We start from the raw sequence: 18,078 nt of genomic DNA, 5'->3' as shown, positions 1-18,078 counted from the left end.
AAGTAATGATGTAGGAAAAGCGGGCTTCAGGGTTGGGGAGCAGGGTTTATCTTTATTTTGTCACTGAAATGTCATGGAGCCTTGCATTAGGCACTTGATATTACCACATCGATTTCCCATTAGGAACTGCTTTAAGAACTCTACGTGTGAAAGCAAATCACTGTATTATATGCAAAGAAGTACTAGCATGAAGTACAAATCTTTTCTTTTGAAGTAATAGTCTCTGTAATTGCCTGAATGCTCTTACTAGCAGTGTGAAATTTCTGTCTGTTTTAGCAATATTGACCTTTTTTTTTTTTCCCTTCAGTTTTTAGTATTTTCTTCAGACAGACAAGAGAGTAACAATCTCATTGCATACAATCTGAAGAGACTAATAATAAGTCTGCAGGTGCATTGTGTGGACACATCAGAGAAGTGACAGGCTGCATTGTAAGCAGGATTTTTTTCCCCAGACATCTGGTTATAAAGCCTAATGCTGCGCATCTGCAAATAAATTAATTAGACTGTGGAATGCAGAAGATGAAAATGAGCTCAGGTTCTGAGCTCAAGCAAAAACACATTTCAATTTTATGTTTTTAGTAGGGCATCCTGAATCATCATTTTGACTGATGCCCTGTTTTAAAATAAGGGAGTACATTGGCAAAAAAGGAAAGGGATGAATAAAAGCAATGGAATTCAGTTGCTCTGCCTGGTTGAGAAGGACCACGGAAATATGGGGATGGAAGGAACACAAGATATTACCTAGCTATCCTGCTACACTGAAACCATACATGCATTCAGGCTAGTGCAGGTTTGCACTGCTGTAAAAAACTTGGTCTAGAAGAAAGCTAATTGCACAGTAATAAAAGCAATGTTTTCCAGACAGATCACATTGCTGCAAAACTGATACACAAAGTAGAGCAAATCGGGGTGGTTGGCTGGGGTTGAAAGGAGCAGGAACACCTGGTGGTTGTGCAGAAATCTGTGGCAAGATTACACTTTATGCACATCTAAACTATATAAAGCTAGATTTCAGTTTAGAAAAAAAAAAAAAAGACAACTCCTGCACTCTCCAAGCCCCAACTATTCATTTCTTCCAGCAAAGGGAAGTTGGGACTTTCCATAGTATCTTTGGTGGTTTAAGGCTGTAGTTTCACATCCGTGTTTAAAACAGTGAAGTACACTTCACGCACGATTAGGTTTATGGAGTCTCTTTCCTTACTAGTTTTAACTTGTTCTTAGGCACGAGCTTTCACAAGTGCTAGAGCCCATGCAACTTTGAGCTTGCGAAAATTGGATGTTCTGTGCCTGGAAAGATGCACTGAAGTTTTGCACGAGCAATTCAACTTCGTACTGGTAGGATAGAGAGACTGTGGATTTACGCAGTAAAGAAAATTAACTCTTGCTTGGCAGTTGGGGTCACATTGCAGATCCTCTTGAGCTGCCACAAATCTAAGAGATGAAAAACCAAATTGACTGTCTTTATTATAGATGCCTAGCACAGATTAGAAATCATCAAAATTAAAAATTCCAAAGGTGATACAATTTTATTTGGGATGCAGTAGTGATCATGTGGACTTCGAGTTTTTTTAATTGATTCTAGAGTAGTTTTCAAAACAGCAAGACAGTTCCTGCCACAATAAGCACCTATGTGGTTTTATCATTTGACTTGTCAAACTAGTAGGAATGTAGAGTCCACACCATATTGCTATAGCATCAGTTAGAAATAAGGTACAAAACTAAAGGAGAATCCAGCACTGAGATAATATGCAGCTCAGCTGTTTTAGTCTACAGCCACTGAATGAGGTTGTGCTCTCAATAAGAAAATAAATGATGTTAAAGCAAGCATACAATAATGAATCAATGTTGTTTAGCTGGATTGTGGAGATAGACGTGTCACTTACATTAAGCAACAGATAACATCCTGTGATTTGTGTATCTCTCTGACAGGCTGTGTAAAACTGGGATCCTTGTATCAGTGAGAGCTTGGTTTGAACAAGCTGTGATGCCCTGTCATCTACAGATGTCCAGTCATCTGTTGCATTTGGCAGGGAAAATACAGTGTTTGCAAACGTTACAAGGCACCCTAGGAGAAGAGCACTGGCCCTGACTGAACTCCTGACTGGGAGTAAGTAAATAAGTTTGTGCTTGAATTTATTTCAGTGTAGACTATTGCACAAAGCTTTTGCTAAAAGTAGCACAGGATTCTTCCTTTTTATGTTTCATATGAAAGGCAGTTCCCCAGTTAGAACTGTGATCAGATCTTTGGTGAATTATGTGTAGAGCATGTGCTGGGTGTAGTTGTATCTACATCATGTGTAACATGCCAAGGGTACATATCAAACTTTAAACATTGAAAAATTATCTACTTTCCATCATACAAGTTACTATGTTAGGTGTATTTGGCTTTCCTAGACTGAAAGACATTGTTTGGGTGCAGTTATGGAGCTGACTTAGTAAAATTTAAATTTGCACAGATGCTGAAAACAGCTGGTCTGGTTTGGTCTCATCTCTCTTTCCAGCCCAGGGTAAATGTTCCCACTGTCCTCTTTGTGCTTGTATTAACACCTGTGTGATGATGCAACCTAGCTGTATTCCAGATCAGGCTCATCTCTCTGAAAATCAATTTTTCTTTTGAACAGCCATGCAAGCAAACCTAAGTTTACGGAATGATGTACAAAAGCAAGTATATATCATTATCTCATATTAATCTTTAGAATGATAAAATTGGTCATAACCCAACACATTTTAAGAAGGAGGATGTATACTTCAGGAAATTGTCAAGTCTGAAGGATGCCAAAACCTGACTTTAACAGGAAATTTGCTTCAAGACATCATGAAGACAAAGACAGGAGAAACTACAGCAACCACTTCTTCCTCAGTTTCACTTCTTCTGTTGAGTTTTACTTCTCTTCTTGGGGGAGATGGACATGTACCAATGAAAATCTGTGGCAACATGCTTTTTTTAAAAGCTGTAGTTTTTCTATGGCCATGCTTTTGGCTGTAGTTTTCTATGGCTGCTGGCAATCTTAAGGGAGCTTTAATCAAAGCAAATCTTGTCCTTTCCTCCAAGGCTCATGAAAATGGCTTAGTACTACTCTTTTAGGACAAGCAGGTTTGGGGAATATTTTAAAATCTTTGGTATGAATGCATTAGCTTTTATCTACTAAAGAGAAGAAAACTGCAAAGTTCTCTCACAGACCTTACAGCTGTCATGAATGGTTTTCTTGAACTTTGGATAGCAAAATAGACCAGGACTGCCAATGCTGAGAAAGACTTTCTGATGACAAATTGCATTTCCTTCACAATAAGGAATGGTTGAACAGACTTAGTCTGGAAGTCTGATGTTTGATGGACACTTCTGAATGTCAAACAAGCTGTACTGTTCATGCAATAGTAATTTTATTCATGGGAAAAAGTATATCGGGAAGCTAATGAAGGCAGTTTAAAATTCTTTTGCTTATTTTTCAGAGTCTAAAGATTTTCATACTAAAACTGAAAATATTTGAGTTTGTTCAAGTTTTGAATCTAAAACATCACATATATTTTGCTGCACCTTACCCAGCTATTTTCTTGGATAGACAGCATTTTTATAAGCCCTGACATACAAACTTTTGAGATTTATGATATTCCTGTACTTCAAGGATTTCTTCCACTTGTAACAGAAAATTAAAGTACAGAGTTTTTTAAAAATATATTTTCCACTCCATTATTTCCTGTCTCATTTCCTCGTGAAAAATGCTCACCGATTTTAAAGGCATCTGCCCTGTTGATGTTGGAAGTGTTTCTGTACCATTCTGCATACAGGGAGTGCTGACTAGTCTTGAGGAAAATACATAACTTTTAAAATTATCATGTTCTCTCAAGATACATTAATGTACACTCTTAAATGGGATGGCAACATTCAATTTCAAATTTGACTCTGGAATCTTGCTGTGGAGAGACTTGCTGTGGAGTCATCAGAAGCTGGTCTCCCAAAGGTGGGTAAAAAGTTCTCTCATGTTTTATCTAAGGTCAGTGCTCATAGTTTTGGTGCACGCTTTTCCAGGTAAAAGGTGGGATGATTCCAATGCCAGGATTTGTATCAAGAGAAAGCAGCAGGGTCATTCTGATGCTCTTGGTCTACTGTAGTGTCTTCAGAGGACATTGCTCCATAAGCAAAAGCAGTTTCTGTAGGACTTTATGTAAACTGAAGGCCTTTGTGGGGACATGCAAGTTTCCTCAGAAGTTATATTCCTCATAAATCTTCCTGATGAGTTCTCTGCATATGCAGTTTTGTGTAGTCAGGTAGAACCAGTGACCATCAGACATCTGATTATTAACGTGTATCAATGTCAGCAATATATAAACCACTACTGAAGTCTTGCAAAACATTAGTATACACTTACAGATTTTTGAGTGCCGTTCTATAATCCCCAGAAGTTAAATATCCTTCACAAAAGCTGTCCCCCAGTCAGATGGGTGACTGGACTGGTGGGTCACACAAGCTTGTGTCACCTCTCCAGAGTTCTGCTGTGGGTGGCAGGGTGCTCCAGCTGTCCCTGCACCTGTGCTGCCCCTAAAGCCCACTGGCCCATGTGTTACTGAGGAAGCCTCCTTTAAGGTCGCATAGGCACATTCCAAAAGGGTTAGGAGGCTATTGCTACAAACTAGATCATATCTTTTTGGTGCTCTGATTGTGTTTTGTACATTTAATCCATTAGTTCAGATACTCGGAAAGAATACAAGTGGCACTAGTATGTTTGGTGCCTGAAATAGCACCAGCTGAAGCGTGATCACAGGTTTATGGAGCTATGAATGTTGAGCTAGTCTGCAGCCAAGCTGTTTAAGTAGGTTTGTCTCCCTGCCAGCTCATTTTAATCTCATAACCATAAAAAATGTTTGCTGTTATTAAGACACCTACAGGTATTGAAGAATTAGATTTTTTTTTCCCTCTGAAAAAAAAGTATTGTGGCACCCCAAATTCACATGTTGTTAGAGCAGCTTGCTCATCTCTCTCTGGCTTATCCACCTGTGTGAGACAAAAGGCATCTCAGCAGGATTTTATGGAGAGCTTTAAATGCACTTTTATGAGCTCATAGGTGTGTAAGCTTCTTTGCTCCTCCTGTAGAGCCGAACAAAATTACTTTAGCTATTTTTCTGTAGCTCCAAGTCTAAAGAAATACATTGCCCTCCACTTAGACAGGACGTACTCAAGGTACATATCCAGCTCTTCCCAGACACATAGCACCTACCTCCAACCAAAAGCCCCGGGAGTAATTTGCAAGCAGAAAATGGCAGTAGCTGTTCATTGAGGCATAGCTAGTTATTCAGCTAGACACCAAGGTAGTGAACTGGCACCTTAGGAATGCTTGCTCTCATGGTGAGACACTTGATTATCCATCAACACTGTCCTCATAATGCTTTGCTGCCTTCATTGCCTGTAGCTTCAGAACAGATACTGAACTTCAAAGAGCTATATGTGACTCAGGAGCCGGTCCTGCAAACAATTGGACTAGGCAGCCGAGGGAAGTGATGGTGTCTGAGGATCACAGCGGTTGCCAAGTCTCATATGCTTTCCATATGGGAAAGTACTTAAAATCCAGATGCAGCCCAGCACTTTGTCATCAGCTGGAAGGAGACACATGCGAGATTGTGTCTTTCAGCATAGGTGAGTGCAAGCCATATATGTAACCACATGAATAAGTAGCTGCTGACTGCATAGCTTTTAGGACTGTTGATGAACAGATTTCTTCAAGCAACCCTACAGCTAACTAGCTGCCACACCAAACACATTTAACAAGCCTTCTGAGCTACGTGTTAGAAATTCTGGTCAGTATATGTCAGTTTAATAGTACAAATAGGATATCATACTTAAAATGATTACAGATACTTTCTAATTTCTTACAGCTAAGGCAAACAGTGGCATGTTACCCAGGCAAATCTTGGACTGCTTATAGTATCAGTAAGACCTGCAGGAACAAACCTGTGTTGAAGATACTCCTCTCATTTTGCGCTGCCTTTTTTTTGCTTTCACTGCATTTGGTTTTACCTCCACTGGAATCAGTGGTGAAAGTTTTCTTTTGATTTCCAGGAGAGGAAAAGTAAGCCTTGAGGCAGAGCAAGACATTATTTACTGCAGCAGTCAATGACAGCTTTATTTTAGAACGACAGTGTGGGCACAACTCAACACTGCCTTGTAACGTATATGATTATTTTCACTGGCAAAAAGATTTGGTAGCTCTCTGCACCTCCTTCATTTGATCCTGTGCTGCATACAAAGTTTGCTAACAGAATCATGCTTCGCATCTGTGGCATTCTGTCTTGACTTCAATATTTATTTTCTCTGTTTTTCTATCTTTCGGGCTTGATTATCTTGTTTGGTATGTTCAAATATTAGAGAGCAGGTCTTTCTGAATGATACAGAAAAACTGTGTTGTAATTCATCAAATATTTGTTTTAGTGTTCAGCTATACTTGTATTGGTTTATGGCAGGCTTCAGTCTCACAGAAGCTTCTCTCTACATAACCTAGTAATGTATTTTTATTAGATATTTTATTTGTCCCTTATTTTCACATCTTACTGTCATCAGCATTACAGAGAAAACATATTTGGATAATGGGGTTTTAAGAACTGATGGTGTTGGCACCATTGTCCTCCTTTATTGTTTCATACACGCTTTCTCACACTCACTTCCCAAAGTCACTTTCAGTCTTGACTTCCCATCCTGCTGGGCAGACTGGAGTTGGTCCTGGGGAGCTGTGAAGGAGGTGTTGACTTTGTGCCTTCCATTTGCTTGCAGTTGCTGATCTTGGGTGTTATTGGCCAAGACTCTAAGCATTTCTAGGTTTCTGTAGGTGCATTTCTGAGGATCTTCCCCCGTTTCCAGGAACTTTTCCAATTTTACAGATCTGCATTTCTCCAACTAAATATTATGTCTGCAGAAACACAACGTGCTCTGTCTCTTAATTGAGGGTTCCGCCTGATGTACGGCATGTGTCTTTTTATTCACTGGAGGATTCAGTACACATCTTCTCTGATTAGTGCAGGTCTTACTACATTTTACAACAAGCCCATAGAGGTTGTAGCTAACAAGTACCCGTCCTGTGCTTGAGAATTCAGAAGCTTAGTTTTGAACATCCACTCCTCCTGCCGCTACAGTTACCTCCTGCCTGTTGACATTAACAGTCTAAGTTACTTTTCATCCAACATGTTTACCTGTATCAACATTTAAAAGGTCTAAAGAACACAAACTATTCTATGCTCTGCTTGCAATTTTTCCTGTCTTCTTACTGAATAGCCTTATTCTTAGTTTCTTATCCATGTTTCAGGTAACACACTATTCATTTTCCACTTGGGACTTAAGTTCCTATCAGTCATTTTAAAACTAAATGCTGCTTTGCTGTGTGGTTTGATGTGGGTGGGCTAGCCTAATAATGTGAAGGGGAAATTCAAACTATAACTGCTCAGCAATGGTAATTTGTGAGCAAGGCATGGAGGGCAAGAAAGCCTGGCTGCAGAAGGGGATAACTGGGGGAGCAGGGACGCCAGAGACAGAAGGACTCAATGTCAGGGACTGGGGTTTCCCTTGCTGAGGAGGTAAGACAGGGCTGGGGCTTTGTGTTGTAGCAATGGTGCAATGTGATTGCTCAGGGACCATCCCTGGGCAGTGAGGCTGGGGATGAACCCAGCAGGGGTCTGAGGTGCCCCATGCCAACGTTCATGGGATTGATGATGGGGCAAGCGTGTGTAAGGGGCCAGAGCATGACATATCTCTGCAGATTCCTCGTAGGACTCTGTACAATGCATTGTTCATTAATCTTCTTCGTATTTAAGCACAGATGTGTGTTTCATTCATCTCAAAGGGTACAATAGAAGTGTTCCAACAGTTGTCTCATGTCTTCACCTCATTGCAAAAATCAGTAGCTTCTGAGAAAGCTCTGAATTTCTAGAGACTGGTTATAGGCATGAAGTAACGCATCCAATATAAGAAATGCTTGGGGTTTGGAAAGGTAGAGGCAAGGGAGAACATTTAACAGTCTGTTTCCTGTTCACAAGCAAGAAGAAACACAACTGAAAAATCAGGTCTCTCTTCACACTTTCTGTTTTGGCAGAGCTGTAGAACCTCAGGAGAGAGCTTTGTCTGACCAGGTAGCATGGATAATATCTGAAACCAGCAGTGCAACCAAGGAGCATTAAAAGGGTAGCTTAAAAATACAGACCTAAGAGTAGGAAAGATGTGAGCTGCTGGAAGTGCTCTGGCACTTGCTAGCAAAGAGATACATTCTGAAATAATGTTTTTTGTTTGTTGTTGTTGTTGTTGTTTTTTGTTTGTTTGTCCCTAGCTGAAAAGCCACTTCTCTTTGCCACTTTGTGACAAGAATTTATGATTTCTCTGTCATTTAACATCACAGAAGGTTGTCCAATATGTCTCTGAAATTTTCAAGCAAACTATAGATCCTGTACACTTTCCCTGGTAGGGTTAGTAATTGTTTTCTTTCCAATATGCAAGTCAAAGCTGCTGGTATGCTGGCCAGAAATAACCACTAGAAATATGAGATATTAGATCATGAGAAATTAAAGTTCAGGTGCTGATGAAGAAAATAATTCCAGAGAAGTAATAAGCATATATGGAGTCACTGTTATTGTCACAATGATGATTTAGTAAAGGTACTGGAAGAAGTGTTGGATGAGGAACAGTCAGCACTTATTTTACCAGCACCAGTTCATTTTTGTCAAGATTTATTAATGGCAGAGGCAGCGAACTGGTATTGGGTGCAAAGATTAAAAAGCTCATTTCCATCTGTTATTCAAACTCAGTCAGCATGTAAGATCAGAAATTCTGCCTTTAAAAATAAATAGGTTTTTAGAGACCTTGGAAGCTATGTAGCTGTTCACAAGCAGTGGATGTATGCAATCCATCAGTCATCATGGCTATTGAAACAAGACAAGAGAATTGCCCTGGGCTTTGCCCTGTTAGAATAATGCCCTTTACAGGAAGCGCAAGGCCAAACCTGCACGTCTCATGCTAGCCAAATACTTGAGAAAGACACCTTTTCAGATGTTTACTGTGTTCTATCGGTACATTTAACAAGAGTAGCAAGGAACAAGCTTCTCTCTTATTAAAATAAATATTTGAGATCAGAATCTGTAGCAGGAGTTAACAGTCTCTGCAAACAACATGCCTCTTGCTAATGAGCTCAATGCAGCTCTGCTGCTAAGAGATGTATCAGGGAGACAAGCAGGTGACGGTGCTTTATGGAGGTTAGCAGCTGGCACCCAAGGGCTTCATTCAAGGCTGAGGGCACTTGAGGGCACTACTGGTCCTGCTGCAGTGCAGCTGAAGGAGCAAGGAATGGTCTGTTTTCACCTGTTGGTTACAGCATGCTTTTCACCTAGGGACAAACAAAAAATGTATTATTTCAGATTCTCTTTGCTAGCAAGTGCCAGAGCACTTCCAGGAGCTCTCGTCTTTCCTACCTGCTCAAAGACCTGTACAATAGGTGGACACTTCTTAATTGCAGTGCCTTTTTTGAATACACAGAAGCCAAGATACTTGCTTGGTCAAAGGTTTGTTCTGTAACATTGCCACTCTCAGTTGCTTGAAACTGTGTAATTATAGTGCAGATACCATGGGAGTTTGAGTGCAGCGCAACAAAAATACTGCAAAGAACTGGCATCTCTGCCACAGCGGTTCACGTGTGAATCAAATGCTTGGCACAGACTGGTGTTGTTATGTAAAGTTCACTTGCATTTTAACAGCTCTTACACACTTTCAATGAATATAGCAGGAAGGTCATTTATGAGAAACACTGCGGTTTCATCTGATATCCCCTTTATTTTGCAGGAGGCAGGTGGCATCCACCCCAATCAAGGCACACCATGATCTGATGTGAAGAGGTTTCCACCCCGGGTGGAGCAGGTACAGCTCTGCTGACATTCAGGGTGCTCAGCAAAAGGCCAGGTGTGGTCCGTCTGCTGTCATCTACTACTCTGCTGCTGTGGGTTTTTGCAGGGCTCGCATAATTTTGCCGTGGCTAGGAGTCAAAGCACCAGCATCTACCACCACTGGGCATTGTCATCAACCTAAAGATGTGTGTTGACAGTGACCAAGTTGTGTGCTTTCATTGTGAAATGCCATTTCAATCAGTTTTGAAGCAAGCCTATTACTCAACCTCTTCCAAAGAGAAAGGTTTCATTTCCAGAGCATATTTGAGAATGTAAGTTCAAAATAAAGACCAGAAAACTTCACTGTATCAGCTCTCTCCAGAATACCTGACAGGGAACAGACAAACAGAGTTTAAATTAGTTCATTCAAAAATCCAGGAATCACTGCAACACAATGGCATTTAGAAAGTTGTCAAATAAAGCCAGGTAGGACCCACTAGACCAGTTTTCCAGAGTGTTACAGCTACAGTTACAGCTGGCAGCATCTTTGGGGATGGAACTGAACTCACCAGCTGATGGATTAGCTGCTTACCACCTTCAGAGGTAACTAATTTTTCTGTGCTATTGATGTGAAGGTTGCTCTATTAGAGGTCACACAGTGAGGGGTGGTATACCCTGTAACTAGTGTCCTTGACCACCCTGACTCTGAAGACCCTTGATCCATAAGTATGGATCAGCCATATTATGAGATACTGAATATGACTTGATACGTTTATCTGAGAAAACAGTCCTGTAAAAGCAGGACGTGTAAAAGTCAATTACATTATTTTGTTGATGGAAGAAACAATAAAAATTATAAACAAAGCTAAAGGTGCAGAACACGAGTAAGACAGGAAGCAGCACCATATTGTTACCTACATTTTGTAATTGCTAGGCTTTCTCAGAGATTGTGAAGGAGGTCAGTCACATGAAACTTAATGTCATCCTGCAGTGATTAATTACGGCCATGTCTAATCTCAGTCAAGAGCCGGTAATGAGCCACTTGCATTTTCCCATTCAAATATTTCTGTTGAGCATTTTGTCAGTGTGCAAATTATGCTAAATACTATGCTCAACAGATGAAGGTACTTCACTCTGCAAAAGCATCACCCTTAGCCACCCAGGTGGGAGGAAGAAGTTCTACTTTGCGTTAAGGAGTCGAGAAGTCACATAAGGAGAGCGGAGGCCGTGTGTTCCTGTCACAGGACACTTCTGTGCCCCGAGGAACTAGCAGAGCTGGCTGCCCAGAGCAAGCAGCTCCATTCGAAAGCTTTTTCTGATGAATGCAGCCCGAAGCAAGGAACCTGAGCATGACCATGATGTAAACACGTTCAGGATTCACTCCAACTACCTCCTGCCCCAACTCCATTTGGTTACTTTATTAAAAGCATTTGTAGTGATGCTATGTTAGGCGTTATGATGCTATCTTCTTTGTTACTTCAAGCTGGCTTGTTTTTAGGGTGATTTTAAAGCAGCTGTGTAAGAAGTGAAGCATTTCTTATATGGAGGAGTGGTGTATTTCATCTATAAACTGAAGATATGGCATCCTAGCAAAGCCCACGAGCCCCAGCATATGCAGCGGGCAGCAGAGCAGGCTGCTCTGGGACCTGCTGTCCCTGGGCTCCTTGCAGGGTAAAGCACAGTGCTCTGGCATGCAGTGAGAGCAGGAAGGGCACATTAATTCCACAGGATCCAAATGCCGTATGGTTAGAGGAAGTTTTAACAAGGCAGAAGGGAGGATCCTGGTCAGCCCCTAACTCCCAGGGGTACCAAGGACCACACAAAATGCCAAGAGTCTCACAAGGTGATGAGATTTATTCCACAAACACCTGGCAAGTCTCACAGAATTATGTTTAATGCATGCTCAGAGAAGCTAAGTGCATTTCTAATGACAATGCACATGCCAATACGTGTTTTAGGAACAGAAAAGTATCGGCAGAATCAGTGGAGCCTGAAGTGGGACAGATGAGACCCTTTAGTCAGAGCAGAGGAGCAGCTTCTAAACTCAAATGAACGCTCTTTTGCTGGGTATTGCATAACTGCTTCTAATATCTGCTTCATAGAAACCTGATTTGGAGATCTTTTATATCATTGTTCTATTTCAGTCTGCAAAGTCATGTGGGTACTTCTAATTGAACTTTGAGCACATTATTAAATATTTTATGATACTACCAACCTCCTAGTACCTATTGGAGTATCATTAAAATTTTTATATATTTTTAAATGAAAATGACAACATCAGTCATATGCAGTGTTATAGGTATGCTTGAGCAGTGGTCCAGACAAAGAAGTTGTAAGCACAGCATTCAGACAGAGAAGGCTTTCGGTTACAGCATCAGCTACAGAAATGTAATAACAGCGGCATCTGACACAGAGTAGCAAGGTTATGTCCTGACACCAAACTGAAGAAGATGTGACGCTGAAAAAAAGATATGCAAAACAAATGCGTTAGGCAGAGGGACAGCACTGCTGATTGAACCCAAGGCTGCTGTAATTCAGTCACTACTATTTTGATATGAAATTTATGAACAGAAGCTAAGAGAAAAAAAATCTTCAGACAAATAGCAGTGGAATGGGAACAAGAGGTGAAATCCTAGTTATATCTTTGTAAAGCTCAGGACAGCAAGATATACATATTTCCAGTGGTACTCCAGGGCTGCTAAAATGTATGCTTTTGCAGAATTATAGGTGATTATTCATGTGGTAGGGCATTTGTTGACAGCAGCAGGAGATTCCATACTAGATACATAAGCAGTGGCACCTTAAAAATAACAGACAGGTAGAATATTAGTTGTTACACTTTTCAACAAATAAGTACATTTTCCTAGACAGAATCCAAGATCTGGTCAAATTACAGTGTTAGCTTTCATGGGTGGGACCAGTACCTCACCTGGGCCCGAAGGACTGCTGTGGAGCTGGGCCATCTCATACCAGAGAAGGACACATTCTGTAAACATGCAGTCAGATTAGACTGAAAAGTTACCTGCTCGGCTATCTGCCATAGTTACAGATGCTTCAGTCAGCTTGACATTTTCTGGTTATTCATATGCTATGTAAGTAGACTGTGTTTAACTATTTTCACTGAGAAAGAGGCACACAACCCAGTAGGGTTCAGACACAGTACCCTCAGAGCAAGGATGAGTTAAAGTTTATAACCAAGGACCATGACACCCATAAAAGATAATAGTTCACATTTTTAATTTGTGACCATTAAAGCTAAAAAGAGGGTAATCTCACAACTAAATATGTTTTATATATATCAGGGAATTAGTGATCATTGTGATGGGAGTTTTTAGCAGACTGATTAAGCAGGCTAATTTTAAACTCAAAAGCCTTTATTAAATTCATCCATTAACAACTCATTTTGTGCTAATGGTTAGTTCTTACATGGTATTAATCATCTTTACTACATATGTAAAACTGTTTGTCCTCGCACTGCTACCCTGAGTCACCTATGTGTAAGCAGTACCTCGAGCTCAATGCCGTGTGGTCTGGGCCCTTGGTGGCCAGAAATCGAGGTGACCAGGCCCAGGAGCTCTTCAACGAGGAGAGCCTGAACAGATGTGTGCCTGTCTTCTTCCTTCTCTGTCTTTCCGTGTCCTGCCTGATGCCTGTGTGCTCATTGGCCCCCTCCTGAATGAGGGATCTCACCTGAGCCTCTTGCTGCTCATCTTAGGTCTGGCTTTGACCGTCGTCCTTCTTCTGTATGTAGCAGGACATCCAGCCTACTGCAGTCTTTTATATTTACCTGGTCTGGCAACTTCTTCCTAGCCAGGTGCTTCCTGCATTCAACTATATGTATACACGTTTCCTCCTCGGCTGGTCACATTGCTCAGACACCTATGTAAAATGCTTATGTGCTGTGTATGGCTGTGCTGTCAGGATGGCACAAAATACTTACATTGGATACACTTTTTCATCTGCATCGGATTCAAGGCAAGCTAATGTTAATTGTACCCTAATCAGTGCACTCTCAGTCTCTAGATGTCACAAATCTCTGCTTTGGCCACAACAAACTTAATCTTTCTCTAAGACAGGAGTAATGCAGCATGCCCATCTATAGTGGTGTAAGGAAAGCTGTTTTGACCTCATGCTCTTGCCAGTCTCTGCAGGATGCAGTGGGTGTTATTGTCAGTGTTCTTGAAACATTGCTCTGGAGTCATGGGTTTCTTCTCGCCCACCTTGTGGCCTAATCCTGGTTGTGTTTGTGGTAAAAAGGAGTCTTGCCGAAGCATAGGGATTGCAAGGTGGGGAGGGGGGCTACAAGTATGGCACATCTCTCATATGTTTGGGCCTTAGTGTGACAGAAGCGATTAAGACAGACATCTGGAAAAGGACACAAAAGCCGTACACATGTCCAAAAGCATGCCATATATACGTCATCCAAGTTCAGACCAGCAGTCCCCAAAACAGAGAACAAAAGGGCAAAAACGCAAATGCAGATGAAATGTTGTACTTTTAAAAAGGTCTTGGGGATTAGTGCAGCTCAGTCACCCTTAGATGTTGTCTGAAAATCCTATTTTAAGTGAACACAAGGACAACAGAGACCACATTGTTGTTTTGCAGTTGCATTAGCTGCGTGCGTAGTTTAGTCAAGATCCGGCATGGCTCCTTTATTTCTGTATATTTAAACCAAAGGAGTGGCAGTGAATATGGGTGACACTCAGTGCTATTCCTATCCCACAGATGTATTTTTGACGCAGATTTGCATATAGTGATGAAACACACATCCTTACCTTTCAGAGAGCTCTGAAGGAGTGCTTGATACTTGTATGTCTAGAAACTTGTAGTCATGGAGTCTGTGATTCACTGTTCAGATGACTCTTGGTGACTTAGGCTTGCTTTAATTTTAGGTAGTTCAAAAAAAAAAAAGAACATTACTCTTCTGATGCCAGTTGAAAGCACTTGAAACAATAAGCCCTCCTGAGTATCTAATTGGGCATAAACACCCTGGATTGGGAACATCTGAAACTAAACATCACCTTAAATGAAATATATAACTTTAATCTCCTTGCATCTTAATATAATAGCGAAAAAACACATGGGTGTTTTCTAGTGTGATGTGACTGAAGGCAGTATCACAGTGTGGTGCAGAGAAATAACCAGTTCCTCAGGATGGCAGTAAAAAAAATATATTTTGTTTTCCCAAAGACTAAACAAAGATATTCTTAATAGAGCTGACTAGAGGTATAGAAAGGATACAGGAGATGCTAGCATTATCCATCTCGCAGGTATTGTAAGAGGAAGATATGTGTGTTTTATATATTCTCTGGAAGCTCCCTAGAGAAAACAATAATGAAAGGAAGCAAAATCTTCACCAGTATGTCAGCAACCAAAATTAAAACAGATGCCAAAGCATGTCATTAAGGGTGAGTTTTTCAAAGACAACAGTAGTTCAGTGCTCAAGTTACACCAAAAATCTCCTTTCTAAAGGCCTTCGCAGCTGTTGTAATAACTCTTTTCCTCCCCTTACTCAAAGGGGAGAAAAAGTTCTGCAGGACAAATCCCTTAGTAATTGCACAGTGCAGCAGATAGAAATAAAATAGAGCTAAATCATAGCCTTTAAAAAGCTGAGGTTTTGTCTCTTACAATAATACCTTGTTTATTCAGAGAAGAAAAAAGTCATGCATTCAAGGAAAAGCTACAAGGACACTATCGTCACAGTGTCACAGTGTTTTCTAACCTACAAAATATTCACCATCAGCAATGAAACGTGCAGTCCTGGTGATACAGCCAGCTGCAGGCCTCAGGATGGAGCACGCAGTTATAATATGTGTGGCCAAACAGAGGGCTTAAGAGAGTGCGGATGGGCTTTGGACAGACTGGTGACCCCGCTCAGTTTATTGCACATCCATGCCAGCCAGTCGATCTCTTCTTTAAGTGATCAGTGTTTGAGCATTTCTTCTTTTATTCCCATCTAGCAGCAGTTCAAGTGAATTCAAAGCTTGTTCTCCCTTATTTGTAATCGTTATTCCTTAACTGCTTGCACATACAGGCTGTTAGTTAGAAGCTCCTTCAGTTGTTTGCTCACTGACCTGTTTGACCTTTTTCTTGAATAGGGTATGTGCCTAGCCATAAACTGAGCAACCCAGTCATGAAATACAAAGAAAAAACAATGTCCCAATATTAATTTCTATATTTTTCATCCTATCAGGCACAAAATATCCTCTTAACTTCCATCAATTTCGTTTCCCACACATTTCTTTTCTGAAAGCCTTTTAACCATCAGACTTCTTTCTTATTTGCATTGACTTGAGTTTATCAACAAACAAACAAATAAAAGCACCCCCAGCCAGATATCAAGTGGATATGTAAGATTATCACAAACTATTAAAAATACAGTTAGCTCAGAAAAGGAAGGATTTTGGAGGAACTATGAAGAATCAAGCTGCGGCTTAAACATTTGTTTTTTTCTTTAAGATCATGATCTACTTTTTCCATACTTGGGCATTTTTTCCTGTTGGTTGCTTTACTCATACATGGCCTTCCTGTATTTAAAACATCCATCAAATTGTGCAAGACAAAGTAAGAGGGGGTAATGAAACTGTAATCGCTAGAAACAGAAGCTGAGAAAAAATTAAAGTTTGTGACCTTGCTTTTGAAATCTAAAATATCAGAGAACTGAGAAAAATTACTGCAGCAAAGCCCAGTGATTTCTGCAGGGAGTCTGTCCTCTGCCTGTCTCACAACTTATCCATGGTGAATAATCTTAAAAAATTAAATTATACATGTCAAAATGAACATAGAAGTGAGGGTGTAGTGGTGAATGGGTTTTAGTTGTTTAAAAAAAGGCTATACAATGGGAGGATTTTAATGAAAGCAGCAATTTGGCCTTGCACCTATCCTTTTGACACAACTCACAGTTTCGATAGCGTACTGAGGGAGCAAGGTGCAATTTTTCTATTATACTGACCATTTCACAGAGAAGAAAGAAAAATTTGCGGGCTATAATCGACCCTGCCCTTTCGTAGATCCTGTCTGCTGTGTCAGATACTTGCCGCTGTTTTCCTGTTGTGCTTGTGCACTGATTGTTTAAGTGGGGGCTGTTTGGTGCCCTAAACCTACCTCGTTACACATCCTAGAGGACCCATTACGTGCCCCTCTTAAAAGGCGTTCTTGTCAGGGAACACGTACCAACCTTTAAGGCTGCTTTTTTTCTCACGTCTGTCAGGCAGGCAAACCTCTGCAGCCTGAATCTTTGTGTGAAGGTGACGGGCGCCCCTATTTCACCCCAAAGCCACCATGACCGAGACCTCAAGTTACAGAGGAGCTGAAAATGTCTGCAAGTCCGCTGATTTGCACTTCAGCTTGATACCAAAATCTGCCCTGCAGCCCTTGCTCATTGCTGCGGTGCCACCTGGGATGCCCTGGCCGTGGTCACCAGCCCTTCCCTGCTCTGATTCCCAGGGGAGCAGCCACCACTGGCCCCCCATCAGCCTGTCAAACACCTGGAAGGAGCTTACAAAAGCCAGGAGGGTAAATGAATGCTCCGCTTGCGAGGTTCTTCAGAAACGGAGAATATGCGTCGTCGTCCCCTGAGAAAGGACAGGAAAAAATATCATTGGAGACATTTGTCAGCCGACAAGGAAGTCTGGATAACGCTCGATGCACAAAGAAAATTAGTAAGCTTAAGAACATTGTGTATGCCTGTCTCATTCCCAGCAATTGGTCCCTTTATTATTCTTGTTAAACTGAAAACAAGCAGTCAGAGATTATAAAAGATCTATAATATTTTGTAATAATGAAGCTTAATGCATGGTAGAGGATATGAAGACCTCAGTAAATTAATTTAGAAAAGTTTAATAATTACTACAGGAAACTAGGCAAAAAAGGGAGGACTTTATTCATTTATATTACTACGTGTTATTTTTCCACCTCTAGTTGTTGTTTACTATTCAGAGAGGCATTACTAAAGACATTGTGATAGCTGGGTGCTCAGCGATAATGCATTCCTCTGGGAACGAAAATGCATTCACCATCTTTGCTGAATTACACTGCTCCGACCTGCAAGTGAGTCCCCTAGGGATCAAGGTGGGGGGCTCTGGTACAGAAACCAGTGTCTGGAGACAGGGTTGAGAGGCAGGGAGAGGGAGAGGGAGAAGGACAGGGACAGGGACAGGGACAGGGACAGGGACAGGGACAGGGACAGGGACAGGGACAGGGACAGGGACAGGGACAGGGACAGGGACAGGG

At 41.1% G+C, this 18,078-nt stretch overlaps 1 long non-coding RNA gene across 2 annotated transcripts in view; it reads left to right on the top strand.

The window, feature by feature from the left end:
• Positions 1-18,078, top strand: part of LOC308185885 — a 30,911-nt gene that overhangs the window by 1,112 nt on the left and 11,721 nt on the right. Inside the window, exons 2-5 of one of the 2 annotated variants that reach the window (XR_013943802.1) lie at positions 308-429; positions 1,930-2,107; positions 2,622-3,959; positions 9,806-9,880. This is a non-coding gene — a long non-coding RNA (uncharacterized lncRNA). The remainder of the gene's footprint in view (positions 1-307; positions 430-1,929; positions 2,108-2,621; positions 3,960-9,805; positions 9,881-18,078) is intronic. The other variant, XR_013943801.1, reaches the window with a different exon arrangement.

This window comes from Anser brachyrhynchus (assembly GCF_964034855.1).
Source record: "Anser brachyrhynchus genome assembly, chromosome: Z".
In the NCBI taxonomy this organism is placed as follows: Eukaryota; Metazoa; Chordata; class Aves; order Anseriformes; family Anatidae; genus Anser; species Anser brachyrhynchus.
This window is presented reverse-complemented; position numbering and strand designations above follow the sequence as displayed.